The sequence below is a fragment of the Rosa rugosa genome, chromosome 6, assembly GCF_958449725.1.
Source record: "Rosa rugosa chromosome 6, drRosRugo1.1, whole genome shotgun sequence".
NCBI lineage: Eukaryota > Viridiplantae > Streptophyta > Magnoliopsida > Rosales > Rosaceae > Rosa > Rosa rugosa.
In genome coordinates this window covers 5,333,218-5,347,452 of record NC_084825.1, presented here as the reverse complement: position 1 = coordinate 5,347,452, position 14,235 = coordinate 5,333,218, and the positions used below count along the sequence as shown (strand labels likewise).

Below are 14,235 nucleotides of genomic sequence, written 5' to 3'. Positions count from 1 at the left end.
CTCTCTCAATGCAATATCATTTGATGAAGCATTATCTACGGTAATTGTGAGAATCTTCTCTATACCCCACTCCAACAAACAATCCTCCAAAAGCTTAGCTATAGACTCTCCCTTATGATTTGGGATCACACAAAAATTAAGAATTCTCTTATGCAACACCCAATCATCATCAATAAAATGTGCAGTGAGAACCATGTAATTAATGTTTTGAATAGAAGTCCATGTATCGGTTGTAAGACACAACCTTTATCTACTCAATTGATCCATCAATTTTTTCTTTTCCCCCAAATAAAGCTTAAACACATCCTTTGCTATTGTCTTACTAGAAGGAATTCTCCAAAAAGGAAGAGCTCTACCCATAAAATGCCTAAAACCTTCTCCCTCCACATGAGAAATGGTAACTCATCTAGAATGATGTACTCCACACATAACAAATTAAGCTCTTGTTGAGTGCATTCTACACTACACACCTCACTAGTTGGTTTTTTAAAAGACAAAATCTTTTGCTTTTTAGCTTTCAACATCTCAATATTAGGGGGATACTTTGGACACTTTTCCACATGATTTATAAGGTTGGTTGTACCATTCTTCTTAGGATCAGCAAAAAAGTCTTTTCCGCAATATTTGTATTCACCCTTAACTCTACACTCCTTCATTTTCCTAACAAAATTACCCCAAATATCTGACCTTTCTTTCCGTTTCAAAGCCTCAAGAATGCTTTCCTCACTTTCATCATCTTCAACTTCTATTGGTTGACTTCCTTCTACTTCCGGAGTTGCAGCAGAACTTCCTTCGGGAACCGGTACGGGTGTTACAGATTCACCAATACTAGTGTTGATCTGCAAAACAGAATTTACAGCAAAACAGTTTCAGTAAAATAGAAACAGAACAGCAGCATAACAGTTTCAGCAACACAGTTTCGAAAAAAAGAAATAGCAAACAGCACAGCAAAAATGCTACCTGCAAAACAGACACAGCAAAAATGCTACCTACAAACAGATACAACTATACAAGAAACCCAAGTAAAATTTGGCTGTAAAATTAACATGCTGCAAGTATATTTTCAGTTTGCCTTCTTGATGATTGCTTAAGTAACATGCTGCAAGATTAACCCAAAAGAATGATTGCTCAAAGTCACCTTCTCTAATTCGCAAACCAGCAAACATGTCACTTCAAACTATAATGAGACAATGACACCAGAAAGTAACAAATGAAAATTTCTAATATGTGCAACCAAAAACCAGCAAAATAGCAAAACAACAACAAAACAGATGTAGTAAACCACCAAGCAAGTGGAGCAACAAGTCTCTACACATGCAAATATCCAAATTCCAGAAAATCCAAAAGCAATAAAACTAAAGTTAAACAAAAATGCTACTTGAGATGATGAAGTTGATTTAATCTTCGGATCAACACCAGAAGTAGTACCAGTTGATTTAGATTGCCTCTTTATTAGCCAAAATAAAAGTTAAACAATGAAATCTCTTAAACAAAAGAACAAATCAGTAAACCTTATGAACTCATTAGTTACCTTTCAATCAGAAAACACTCAAAACAGATTACCCAACTTCGAACTATTGAAGTACAGATCTGGAATTCAAAAACCCTTAAAGCTTTGCCTCTTGACGACTTCGATTGGAGGAGACTAAGAGGTTTTGTTGAAGGAGGAAGAAGGAGAAAACCAAATTAGGGACTGAAGATGTTCCAAAAGCTTGATGAGGTCGATGTAAAGACTGAGAGTTTGAGTTCGATGAGTGAAATTACCTGGATCGGATAATATTTGGGCTAGCTGTTGATGGGCGGACCTCCAGCGAGCCACCGATGTGATGATTTTGATGATGATTCACGTCTTCACGAAGCGTCGAAGTGTCGAACTGCTTAGGGCTCAAGAGACAGAAACTCAGGAAAGGATTAGAGGGAAGGGAAATGTCGGGGCATCGAACTGGCGAAGATAAATTAGGGTTGGAGATGCTAGCATAAAATGACATCATTTCCTTTAATTCGATTCTCGATTCGGTTTAGTTCTTGGAGTACTGAAACCGAAAACCGAACCGATCAGAATCGGTTCAGTTCGATTTTTCCTTGTTCGGTTCGGTTTTTTTTTTCGACTCGGTATTTTTCAGTTTTCGGTTTCAAGAGCCCACCCCTAATCACAACTTTTTGAAAAAGGTGTAAGGCCCCCAGCCCTTAGCATGCTCCCACTCATGTGAAGGACTAAAAAGAAGCTGGAGCTATTGATCGCGAACGAACAGCCTTCACGGCCCTTAGAAGCTGGCTCTTCAATGTCATCACGTGCTTTCATGTTATTCAAGTGGGGTGGTGTTGATAATTATGTCAAATAGCTTCACGAACAATCTGCAGCCGCTGCATGCTGAGAACCACGTGCTCTCCTTCTTCATATATATGTAAGCAGTGAACGATTAATCACCAGTTTTTGCGAACGTTTCTTCGCGAGACCCTGTAATTGAGCCACTTCGCTGGCTCTAAGCGCAGCCCTCTATTTTCGCCACCAATTACTGGAAAAAAAAATATCTCTTGGATTTCTTCTATTTCACAGTGTTGATACCATACTCCTAGGCATCGAATGCCACTTGTATATGTGCCCAGGCACCAAGAAATGCTCTTTGAATTGATCAAGATAAACTGATCAAAAACGATGGGAAGCATAATGCCTTCGTTGCCTCTGAGAGAATCATGAATAATTATGTGGCTCAAATATACTTATATATATGTAGGCAAAAGCCACAAGTTGGCTCTGAACCTTTGAAACTTCCAAAACACAATAGAGCTATCAGCTATGTAGCACCCCACGTATTCCCTTCTGTGCGAATCAATGTATGCTGCCATTGCAATTGGCCTACTTCCACTAAAGCCACTTGCTGGCGTCCAGCTTATCAATCCGCTGACCTGTGGCAACATCCCAGGGTGCATTTGCGAAGCAATAGCCAAGGAACACTCTGCTACTACCCTTCTATGAAATCTTCAAACTTTGTGCGAAAGTTCACCATCACGAGAATACTATTGAGTTCTGTTGGGGATTGATATTCCCCTCTGTAATCTCGAGGCAACAGTTCTGCCCCCAAAGGCTGCAAAGCATGTCATCTTCATAACATGTTTCTCTCAGGCATTCCATCAAACACCTTGTATGCATATTTCAGACTTGTGATGAAAAATCAATAGAACAGCCCATAGAAGATCAATTTATCATCGCAGAAGACAACCAACGACTATTGCCCTGAAATTGAACTTGATCTTCGCACAGCAGTGGAAGACTAACCAGGATAGGATGCGTCATCTCCTGCAATTTAATTTAGCTGCCTCGACGTCTGCCACTGGGATTGGTATAAGATCTTCTATTAAGGTCCATTCGCTGGCCCTTAGATCGCCTTCGCTTCAGAGTATGCACATCTTGTTGGAAGAAGTTCTGGCGCAGCGCTTCGCTGGATCGTATCCCGTTGACGCCAATTGCACTTAGTGAGTGCCGCTTCACGTGATCATTGTTCGCGAGAATAGCCTTCACGAAGTGTTCCTCGCGAGCGTTCATTTAATATTTGGCCTCCTTCGCGACCATCCCTTTCGAGGCCATCTCCTTCGCGGCCTTTAGGTGTTTCACGGGTGTATGGCCTCGTGGCTATTTGTGTCCCTCGCGGCGTTGGAACTTGAAACTCTTTTTGTATTTTTCCTTTTTCTATTTTTTTTTTTTAACTAACTAAAAGAAAGATGCAAACTGAAAATTGACAGAAAATTAAAAGCAAAGAAAGAAGCTAGCAGCAGTGCGTTTGGCTAACCTCTAGAAGGCCACGGGGGAGGCCACCTATGCTTCACTCCAAGCTCCGATGCATCAAAATTTATAGCATGAAAACCTCTCTTGTGAGAGCTTGCAGGAAAGCAACAAAGATACTTCGCGTAAAAAACTTGGAAGAAATTTGGCTCGTATAAAGAGTAATATTGCCCCCCAAGTATCTTTGTTGGTTGGCGAAGCATGATCTTCAATTGGAATTTTGGAGATGATGGTGTCCCAAGATCGTTTTTGTCGCCAACTACCATATCATAGAACATGGTGTCTTCAGAATAAGCCACGAATTGGCTTTTGTATTTGACCACTTGTTGGTAAAAATTCTCATGATCAAGAGTCTCAAATAACTTGAACTCCTGCATATGATTTTTGGAACCAATGATCAAATTATAATTATCATCATATTCATCATAGATTGGCTCCATGTTGAGATCATATTTAGAATCACCAAAAAGTGGTGAATTGATCTCCTCTTCAAAAATAGGCATAGCACATATTTGTTTGCCTCTATTTTCTTTCCAGGCATCATATTGAGACGCCTCTATGGACTGTATAGTATTATAAACAAATTTCTCTTGCCATAAATTTGATGCTAGATAATTGTAAACAAGAGTTAACTTGTATTGATGATACTCAAACTTACAGTCGCGAAGGACAAACTGCATGGCCACTAGAATAATTATTTTGGCCATTCTTGCAAGGTGGGTTGCAGATGTATCCTCCACATATATCAAAGCCACCGCTTGGCCTTGAAGCACTGATGAACAAATTGAAGTAGAATTGATTAATAAAGCCACAGACTGGCTTTTCATGACCACAACTTAATTGATAATTAAGTTGGCCATGATTGTGGCCACCTTCACCATGACGTCCAGTAGCATGGCCAAGGCAAAATTGATGATAGTAAGGTGGGCCATGCTTTTGATTATGATGAAGCCCAGTAGGCAAATAGCAACTTAATTGACAATTAAGTTGATCATGGTTTTGATAATCACAAGTAAACCATCTCTTGCACAATCTTTGCAAGCAAATCAACTCTTTAATTATCAAATATTTGATAATCACAAGTAAATTCGGGAATATCCAGATTTGCCTTGAGATTGCTTGGCCTCCAAGTAGGTTTTATTTAACCTCTAAACAATATATTTTGAACTTGTCAAAAATATATGCGTGGGCCACGGATATTGGCCAGGTTTTCTTCGAGTCCCCCTTATCGGGAAAAAATATTATTTTGGGTTCAAACAACCTTGACATGATTTTATGGCCTCTTGTCCAATATTACATCGACAGGATCAGGGGCGGATCCAGAAATGTTTCTCAGGTAAGGCAAGACTCAAAGTAAATAGTAAGGATATATTCAGTGGGTCAATATATCCTATGAAGCTTGCCTATTTTGCCCGTTTCTGCCATATTTCTGCCATTTTTGCCTTATCTCTGCCATTTTCACATATATAGCTTGCCTATGCCAAATCTATTAAGGGTATATTCAGTACCAAGCTTGCCTATTTTACCATATTCCTGCCCAATTTCAGCCATTTTCACATAGCTTGTCTATACCAAATCTATGTAAACTCAAAAATCCAGTCTAAGCAAGTGCCTAAGCTGGGCTCTATGTGCATCTGCCCCTGCATATATATATATATATATATATATATATATATATATATAGCAGGGCGTTCTAAAGAGGACGTCGCGGACGGAGCTACTGTAACAGCTTTCAGGCGGCGACGGGGCGGCGGGGCTTGCGAACGGAGGCCAGAGGTATCTCAGACCTCTTCTGGGCAGCGATCGAGGTCGGAGGAGATCGAAGTTGCAGGTTCTAGGCAGCGACCTCACCTGCAACTGAAACTTTTTGGGCAGCACTGCAACCTGGTCGCCAGCGACTCCGCCCGACTGCAGACTGGTCCGTCCGACCCCTGGCCTCCATCCAGCAAGCCCCGCCGCCTCGACGTAGCTTGAAAGCTGCTGCTGCAGTGCTGTCTGCACTTTTGCTAAAGTGGGGACATCCTCTCTAGAACCCGCCTGTGTGTGTGTGTGTGTGTGTGTGTGTGTACGGGCTGTTTTAGATGCCTTAACGATCACCAATTTGGCTAAAAATTTGCAAAAGTGATATATACATTAGGACCTAAAAACTGAACATTTAAGATGTGAAAATATGATCGAAAGTTTGGTCTAATGCTATTTGAACCAATATTTGGCAAGGCTCACGTGGTAGATAGGTGGGTCCGACCCACAAAGGGTAATGAATATCCGCGGTTAATTAGCCGCGGCACATTAAAGATTTACAAAGTTGATTCTTAATTAGCTGCGGCACATTAAATGTTTGTTGTTAAATTTATGATCGAAGATAACGTGTGCAGAGAGTCGTTATTAGATCGGGAGAGACCAAATGAATCACAAGGTGTAATGAATGACCGCAGACCCACAAGTCGTAATGAATGACTGCGGCTAATTAGCCGCGGCACATCAAAGAGGTTGATTGTCAGGAGGAACGTTACCGAAGTTTGGGGCAATTAACTTGAATGAGCATTAGGAGATGCATGTTATTGCCAATCATCAGTTACAAGACCTGATTGATTGCTCATAAAAGAATCAATCATTGATAATGATATCACAAACATGAATATTGTTCTATTTGTAATCAATGCGGTCTTAGCTGTCAAAGGTTGAGATTGTTTCTTTTCCTTCATTCAGTAGTTTAGTTTCACTATAAAAAGGACCATAGGTTTCATTGTTAGAGGTCCTCGACCAAATGCTCTACGCGATTACTCAAATTTTATCTCAATATATTTCAATATTTCTGCAATACTTATCAATCTTTACGTGTTTATCTTATCGTTTTCTTTAATGGTATTTATCTTTCATGCAGTTTACTTTATTGCTCTTTACATTCAAACAGTTTATCTTCCTGCACTTTATTTGCTGCACATTTACGTTCCTACACTTTCTTTACCTGCACTTTTGTTTATGCTATTTATTTGTTGTTACTTTACGTCATTTACTTTATACAAAATCACAAAAAGAATTATCATCACTTCACTTTCACCTCAATCACCGAGTTACACAGCACGAAGACTGCGGCTAGTTAAGGCCGATCCGTGCTAAAGTCCTTGCATTCAAGGCAGAGAGAACCCCGCGGCCGAGATTGATCATTCCTCGGCCCACAATCAACTGATCAAAAGTCAGATAGGTGCAAGATCTACAATCTATAACAAAACCTCGCTTGGGCAACCGGCAGCGAGTTGGCACGCCCGCACACACGTCACCACTCCAGAAGGACACATGTAAGCCAAAGAAGCCCTCGGCCTACTGACACACGACCGAGGCAATTTTTGAGCGAACAAATGCCTATCCCTATAAAAGACCAAAAAAAGGGATCCCTTAGTGGAAGCCCTCCATATATATATAAAAGCATTAATGATTTACACCAATCTGCAAGTATATATTTATTTGCTCGGATCATACGGCAGCCAGCATCACTTGCCGACACATCACTAGCAAGCATCTAATGCTCTAGCTCTGTCTAATGAGATTCTGCATGATCACATGTGCCTTACTATCATACAAAACAATTCTACTAGCCAATACATTATGTTCTCTTTATCTCCTCATTTGAAAGATGCAGTTTTGTCAAAACTACTAATTACAACACTCTTTGAGACATGGAAAGAGTTATTTGATCAATGCCATTGTCTCCAGACATTCACGGATTCACCTGCATATTGACCATGCCATACTATAATACAGAGGACATGCATTTGTCTACAGACATTTATCCAACGATGGCAGCACAGTACCTATTAACTCTCAACACTGATGGATATATATATTTGAGACTGGGATATGCATATTTACTCTCTTAGCCCACCAAGTCGCAATACGATCATTTGACATGATAAGTCTTGCGCACAATCTTGAATTATGTGGGAACATTGCTGATATCGGCATGCTACAATTATCTTCCTCAACACCAAATTGAGTTCTACACAGCCCTCCATAATTGTTAGTTGCTGCCATGTCCTCATGCTCATCAAAAGCCAAGCTGCTTCCTTTATTATGTCCCCTTGTAGTTAAATCAGGCCAATTCGGTGTTTTAGTTGTTCTTCTGGCCGGTTCAGTGTCTTTTAGGCTGGTTCCAAGATGTATTTTTCCTGTTCCCGAAATCTGGGGTAAGCAGGCTAACGTTGAATGAATATGGCTGCAGGATGTGGACTGGAAGAACTCGAACCGGGCAGGGAACCTATAACTTCTTCTTGTGGCCAGTTCGGTATTTTCCCGGCAGGTTCTGGGGGTGGTGCCCCAGTTCTGGACTCCTGGTGTGGAGGACTTCAAGGTGTGCGGCGAGGGCCGAAAGGGTTTCAAGGTTTTGTATTCGGATTTAGGGTTTTGGCTATTACGTTTTAGGGTTAGGGTGTTGTGTTGATAACGTGTTTATGGAAAACTGAAATTGGGAGAGAATTGAGTCGTACTTTGATTGATAATAGGGGCTTCTTTATATAGAGGATTACAAGACATAGAATTAGAGCTGCACAAGAAAAGATAATCGTACAATTAATCTGATATCTATGAATATCTCCGAGAATATCTCTAATTCAAAACTCTATTACAACTAGGTCAAGTAACCTAGAGTTTGAGCCAGACACATTCTTTTACTTGAACATGATCATCTTTTTTTTTTCTATATTATTTTGTCCATTGTGATTTTTTTATTGATTGGGTTTTGATTATAGCACTAGCTAGCTGCACTTTAATATCAGATGATTCACATCCCTTTTTCTATATTTCCAATTAATCATATTCATGCATGTATCCTTGTTGGTAAATAGTCAATCTGTTGGTTATCTAAATAATATAATTATCAAAATATGAAAATCTAACTCACCAATTTTCTAAACAAAAGCTAATGACATAGCATATGCCACCTCATTTGGTATTAAGATTTTGTAATACGTTATCTGTAGCACCACTCGTGATGTTTTTTTTTTTTTTTAATAAAGGGCTGGTGCGGCTGTCCTCAAGCCTTAATTAATAAAACCGTCGAATACAAGGGGGGAGGAGACATTGAGCCTAAACCCCTTATTACAATAGGCCCCTAGAGTACATCCTGAAATAATATCAGAAATCTCTACTAAACAATTGTATTCAAATACGCACCAACTAGCAAAAAACGCGCTCCAGACGGTTCTATTTGCTTCCCAGCGGTGACACAACGGAAAGATAACTCGATCTACAACTCGAATACAGCATAGCATAATATCCATTAATTCTCACAGCTTTCCCATCATGTTGCCATTGGAAAAAAACATCCAGTGACACCAAGTTTCACCCTGCCACTAGGAGGAAGCGACCATTTGACCAAGCAAGGAACTCGCCGCCTACCAAGAGCAGACAAGGCACTTTGAGTGCACACACAGGCACAAAGCCCGACTAACCCTACACAATAGATGCAGAGACTTATTATGCGCCAAAGATGCGACAACACTAACCAACTAACATAATGAAAAATAAAAGTAAAACATAAAGCCAAACCAGCCCAGGCTGGGCCCAAAAGAGCCCAAGCCTCAATACAGACAGCAAGGGAATCGCACGCAGCCATCCAAGCCAGTCACCATTCACCATGGACTACTGTCGGCAGAACACCACCAGCGCAGCCTCGCTTGAAACGCCGAACCACCACCGCCACCATGCCGGAATCACCCTTGAGCCATGGATCCACGCTACCTTCACCAATTAGCTTCGTCCCCAGATCAAATCCAAAAGATCCGACCGAAATCAGTACAAAAAGATTAGAGAGACGCCGCGCTGCCACGGGCACTCCACCACCCAGCAGCCTCCGGAGTCGTGCCGCCAAGCCTCTCCGCCGACGAGACCACTGATGAAAATACCAAAACCAATAGTCGTCATAATTTCCCCCTGCCTCACCCTGCAAACCACCACCAGAGACCCCTCGAAACTGAAAACGATGTAAATCGAGAGATCTGGCTCTCTCCAGACCCACATAGGGCCGACAAGGCCCGTCCGACGACGGCAGGATAGCACGCCGCCAGACAGGAATGAAACTCACTTTTTCTCTCCCTTCATTCTCTCCCCTAAATCCTCGTGATGTTTTATATTAGATGATAAATTGACTAATCATAACTTTTAGAACAAAAAAAGGAAACTAACTAAAACATAGGAGTAAAGCGATATGTTTTAAAAAAAAAAAAATTAATGCCATTGATTCCAAAATTCTAAATTAAATAATTTCTCACCCCATTTAATTACAATTTATTTAAGAAAAAAATTAATTAGATGATTTCTAACTTTATTCTTGTATTAAATGGGAAGGCCATGTATCAAAATTTATTGTGTTTATCTAACTATTTATAAATAATTATACAATAATATAAGAAAAATTAGACTATTTTTTATTTCTTTTAGGGGAAATATCACAAATGGTTACTAAACTATGACATGTTCGACACTTTAGTCACTCAACTTCTAAATATATCACTTTAGTTACTCAACTTATATTTCATCTATCACTTTAGTCACTTAGTTTATTTCTATTTATTTTATCTGTTAAAATCTTGTAAATAAGATATTCTGTCAAGGATATTTTGGTCAAATTATTAAAAAGTTACTCTCTTTTTTTTTTTCGCCCTTCTTCTTTTCCTTAAGGCCCCGTTTGGATGGCAGGAAATCATGGTATGAAATGGGAATTAATTTCATTTTCCATTCAGATGTTCCGTTTGGTTGTAATTAAAGATTGGAAAGGAAATAAAAAATAAGATTTGACTGGAAATTGACTCCCTCATAAAGCCTGAATAGAATTACCTAGTTAGGGGTGGTATTCTATTTCCATTTCTCACTGTCAAAGGCAAAATTACATTAATTATCCCTCTAAAAATTTATATTCCCCACCAATATTCCTTATAAATTGATGTACTTTAATTAGTAAAAGGGCGTTATTGAAAATTATAATTTCATATTCCATTCTTATGACTTACCAAACACTACAATAGAAATGAAAAATTAATTCCAAAATTTAATTTCTAGTAATATTCCAAACACTCACATGGAAATACCAAAACATATTCCATTCCATATCCATCTGGAAAGGAAAATAAATCATTTTCCAATTTTGACATTCCTGCGAACCAAACGGGGCCTAATTGTTTCTCTCTCCCCGTCTCTTTGATCTGCCATGGAGACGTGGGATCCAGTTTTCATAAACCCCCAGCAATGATCAATGAATCAAATTCCAGATCCAAATGACCCAAAAACTCAACCAAAATCAAGTTGTTGATTTGGTAGCTTCGCTATCTGCGCCGAAAATTCAGAGAGAGTATGGAAGGCAAGGTGAAGAGGTCTTACCGTCTTAGTCCCTGTAACTATGGCCGAGATGGTGATCTGGGTTATTGTGAATTGTGGTTAGTTATAATTACTCATCTACTTTATCTTTTTGTTGGGAGAGATAAGAAGAGGTCTGGAGAGCTTGTGGAGAGAGGGGGTGAAAATCAATCATATCAGCCATGATAGCTATGGCATGAGAGAGAGGATGAGTGCAGAAAGAAGGAAAAAAAATGAAAAGAAGAAGAAATTAAGAAATATAGACGAAGATGATGGAATTTGATCAAAGTTCATGCCCAGATTAAGGCAATGAACAAGAAATGTACTAACCCTCTTAATTCATTGAGAAGCAGATCAAGATTCTGTTCAAATGGAGAGAAGAGGAATGAGGTAAAAGCTAAAGGAAAATTTTCCGAAAAAACTGCAAAGAAGATGGTAAGGATTTGTGCAAAATTTTATTGTATTTTATTTTATTAAATAAAAAATGGTAATTAGACGAAAGTACCCTCGACTTAACATCTAAATTTAAGGCAATGACAAAAGTGATAAAAGGTATATAGGTTGGGTGACTAAAGTGATATATTTAGAAGTTGAGTGACCAAAGTGTCGAACATGTCATAGTTCAGTGACCATTTGTGATATTTACCTTTTCTTTTAATACATAAATGTATGTTTTGGTCATTTAACTTACCTATAAAATCTTATTTGTAATATACAATAATATAGATGTGTATTAAGTAGCTAGGGGTGTGTATTTAAAATTTCTCTACATTGTATTGTTTGAGACTTGATGACCTTTCATATAGGTATAAATTATATGTTTAAATAGTTTTAAATGCATGATGTTTGATATATTTGTTTTCCTGGAGTAGATTTGAGGAATTTGAAATTCAAATTTAAAGATTTAAACTGAAAACAAAAACTCTAAATTATGAGATTTTGATTTGTTTCCTTTATTTATCTTCAAGGGTAAAATGAACAAAACAAAGTGATTAGACCGTAATTAAAAATAAAAAAAGTAACCAACCTACAATCAAAACTGATGTAGCAAATTGGACCTCGATTAAAATATCTCTAAATTCTATCAAACAAGGAATACTTCGACACAGAAAAGCAGAGCTATTCAGCTTGATCGTCTTTATCATATATAAAATAACACCATCTCAATTCTCTATCTTTGCTCAATTTTGACAAAGAAATTAGAGCTGTTCAACTAATTTTGGTCTCTAGGTAGTCAATTCCGTTATAGAACTTTACAAAGAAATAAAATTGATGGTCAGAAATCAGAGTTACGGTTCAAAAAGTACTAATAGGTGTCGAGTGCACAAGGAGCCAAAGCGATTCTTAGGCAAAACGAAATTCCAGGCCAACCCCAAAAGTATCTCATTTCAGGCACAAAAAACTCAACAACCGCTTCAGCTCACTAACATGGTTAGGATGATATATTGGTAATGGTAAGCCAATATATGTCCAAAATGTCCTGAAAATGGCGTAAAACAAACATTGTCATCAGAAGAGGTTGACTTATAATATGTTTATTTATTATTACCTAGTTTTGCAGCATTCTATAGATTAATGAAAGATAAAAAGGGTAAGAAGATAGTTATGCACCTTCGCACTTTCCAAGTTCGGAAGTACCACAAGATTCACACTTTCCAAACCCAAGAGGAAGCCCAAGGCTCAGAAAGCATGTCCTACGCTGTGGGTGTTGTGACTGAATAAAATATAGAGACACAATCAATATCACACCAAGAAAACAAAATAACAATTAAACTGGGACTAAATCAATGAACTCGGAGAAAGATTATACCTCTGGTAAATCATTGATTCGATGAATAGTTCATAGCCATTTCAGGCTCTCCTGCCCTATAATGGAGCTTAAAAATGATGATCACAAAAATTATAATTAGTAAGCAGCAAGTTCAGTACATGAAGAAACAACATCAACTGATCAATATGGTAAAAAAAAAAAATTGGGAAGCAGACTTACTTGTCGACAATACTTTTCCATTCACCAGCACAAAGTCGCTTTTTTAGCGGATCCATCAAATGCACGACTTCTTCATCCGGGTTCACCACCGACAACATCCAATGAGCACTATAGAAAAAGATGTAAATTTTTTTTTTGATTAAGTCCATTAAATCTATACATAGAAGCTATCAACAAGCAATATAACATGCCTAACATTGTAGTAATACTTATTACATACCCTGAGTTATATGGAACCAAAAATATCTGCCCCGGTTTCCCTAACATGTACCGATTTGACATAGACTGTGCCCGTTCAGGGAGATTTCCACACTCAATTATACCGGTGTGTGCAGGGTCGATAAAACCAACCATATCAAGCATCTTAGACTTCTTCAGGACTCCATAAAGGTAGCTACAAATAATATTGCCATATTAAAGGGCTAAAAAAAAAAGGCTTCTGATTATGAAGATTAAGCAAAGTATAGTCAATTACTGAAGATAAGAATAAGGCAATTGAAAACTGATATGTACCTCATGTAAAAAACAATGACTCCTCCAGATACTTCCAGCATGTTAGCCATGCTATAGATATCCCTTCTAAAGATGACGACTTTCCTAGAATGGCCAAAAATTTTCCCACCAAATGTTGTGTGGATTGTGGCGCCATCCATCAATTCAGTCTTGGCCCACATACACAAGTCCTTTACTGGTAATGGCAGATTCGTCGGCAAGTTTTCCAGGTCTTCATTGTCATCATCAAATGAATCTCTGATTGTCTTCTTTGGATTAGCACGCTTTGTTTTCTAATTTTGTAACGATAAGACTACATGTTATCAACCATTTCCAATATTAACAAATACTATATATATGAAACAGATTTGCATATTAATTGAACATCAATAAATAAAAGAAGAAGATGGACTATAAATGAAGAGTTAAAAACTGATTACTCCCTATACTTATAAGGAGTCGATGTTTCAATCCCTGACATTTCAATTTCACCTAAAAACTCCCTAAACTCTCTAATTTCACCCAATTGGTCCTTACCGTCAATTCACCGTCAAAATCTCAATTAAACTGCTGACGTGGCATCTCTTACACGGTGAAATGTCTATTATACCCTCACTTTTTTTCT

At 38.5% G+C, this 14,235-nt stretch overlaps 1 long non-coding RNA gene across 1 annotated transcript; it reads right to left on the bottom strand.

Annotated features, from left to right (window-relative positions):
- Window positions 1–12,262: 12,262 nt before the first annotated feature.
- LOC133714227 (uncharacterized) lies at window positions 12,263–13,227 on the bottom strand. Its single transcript, XR_009848501.1, has 4 exons — window positions 13,119–13,227; window positions 12,939–13,005; window positions 12,740–12,842; window positions 12,263–12,608 (listed from the first exon to the last, which is right to left on the bottom strand). It is a non-coding gene; the product is annotated as an uncharacterized LOC133714227 (long non-coding RNA).
- Between the last annotated feature and the right edge of the window lie 1,008 nt (window positions 13,228–14,235).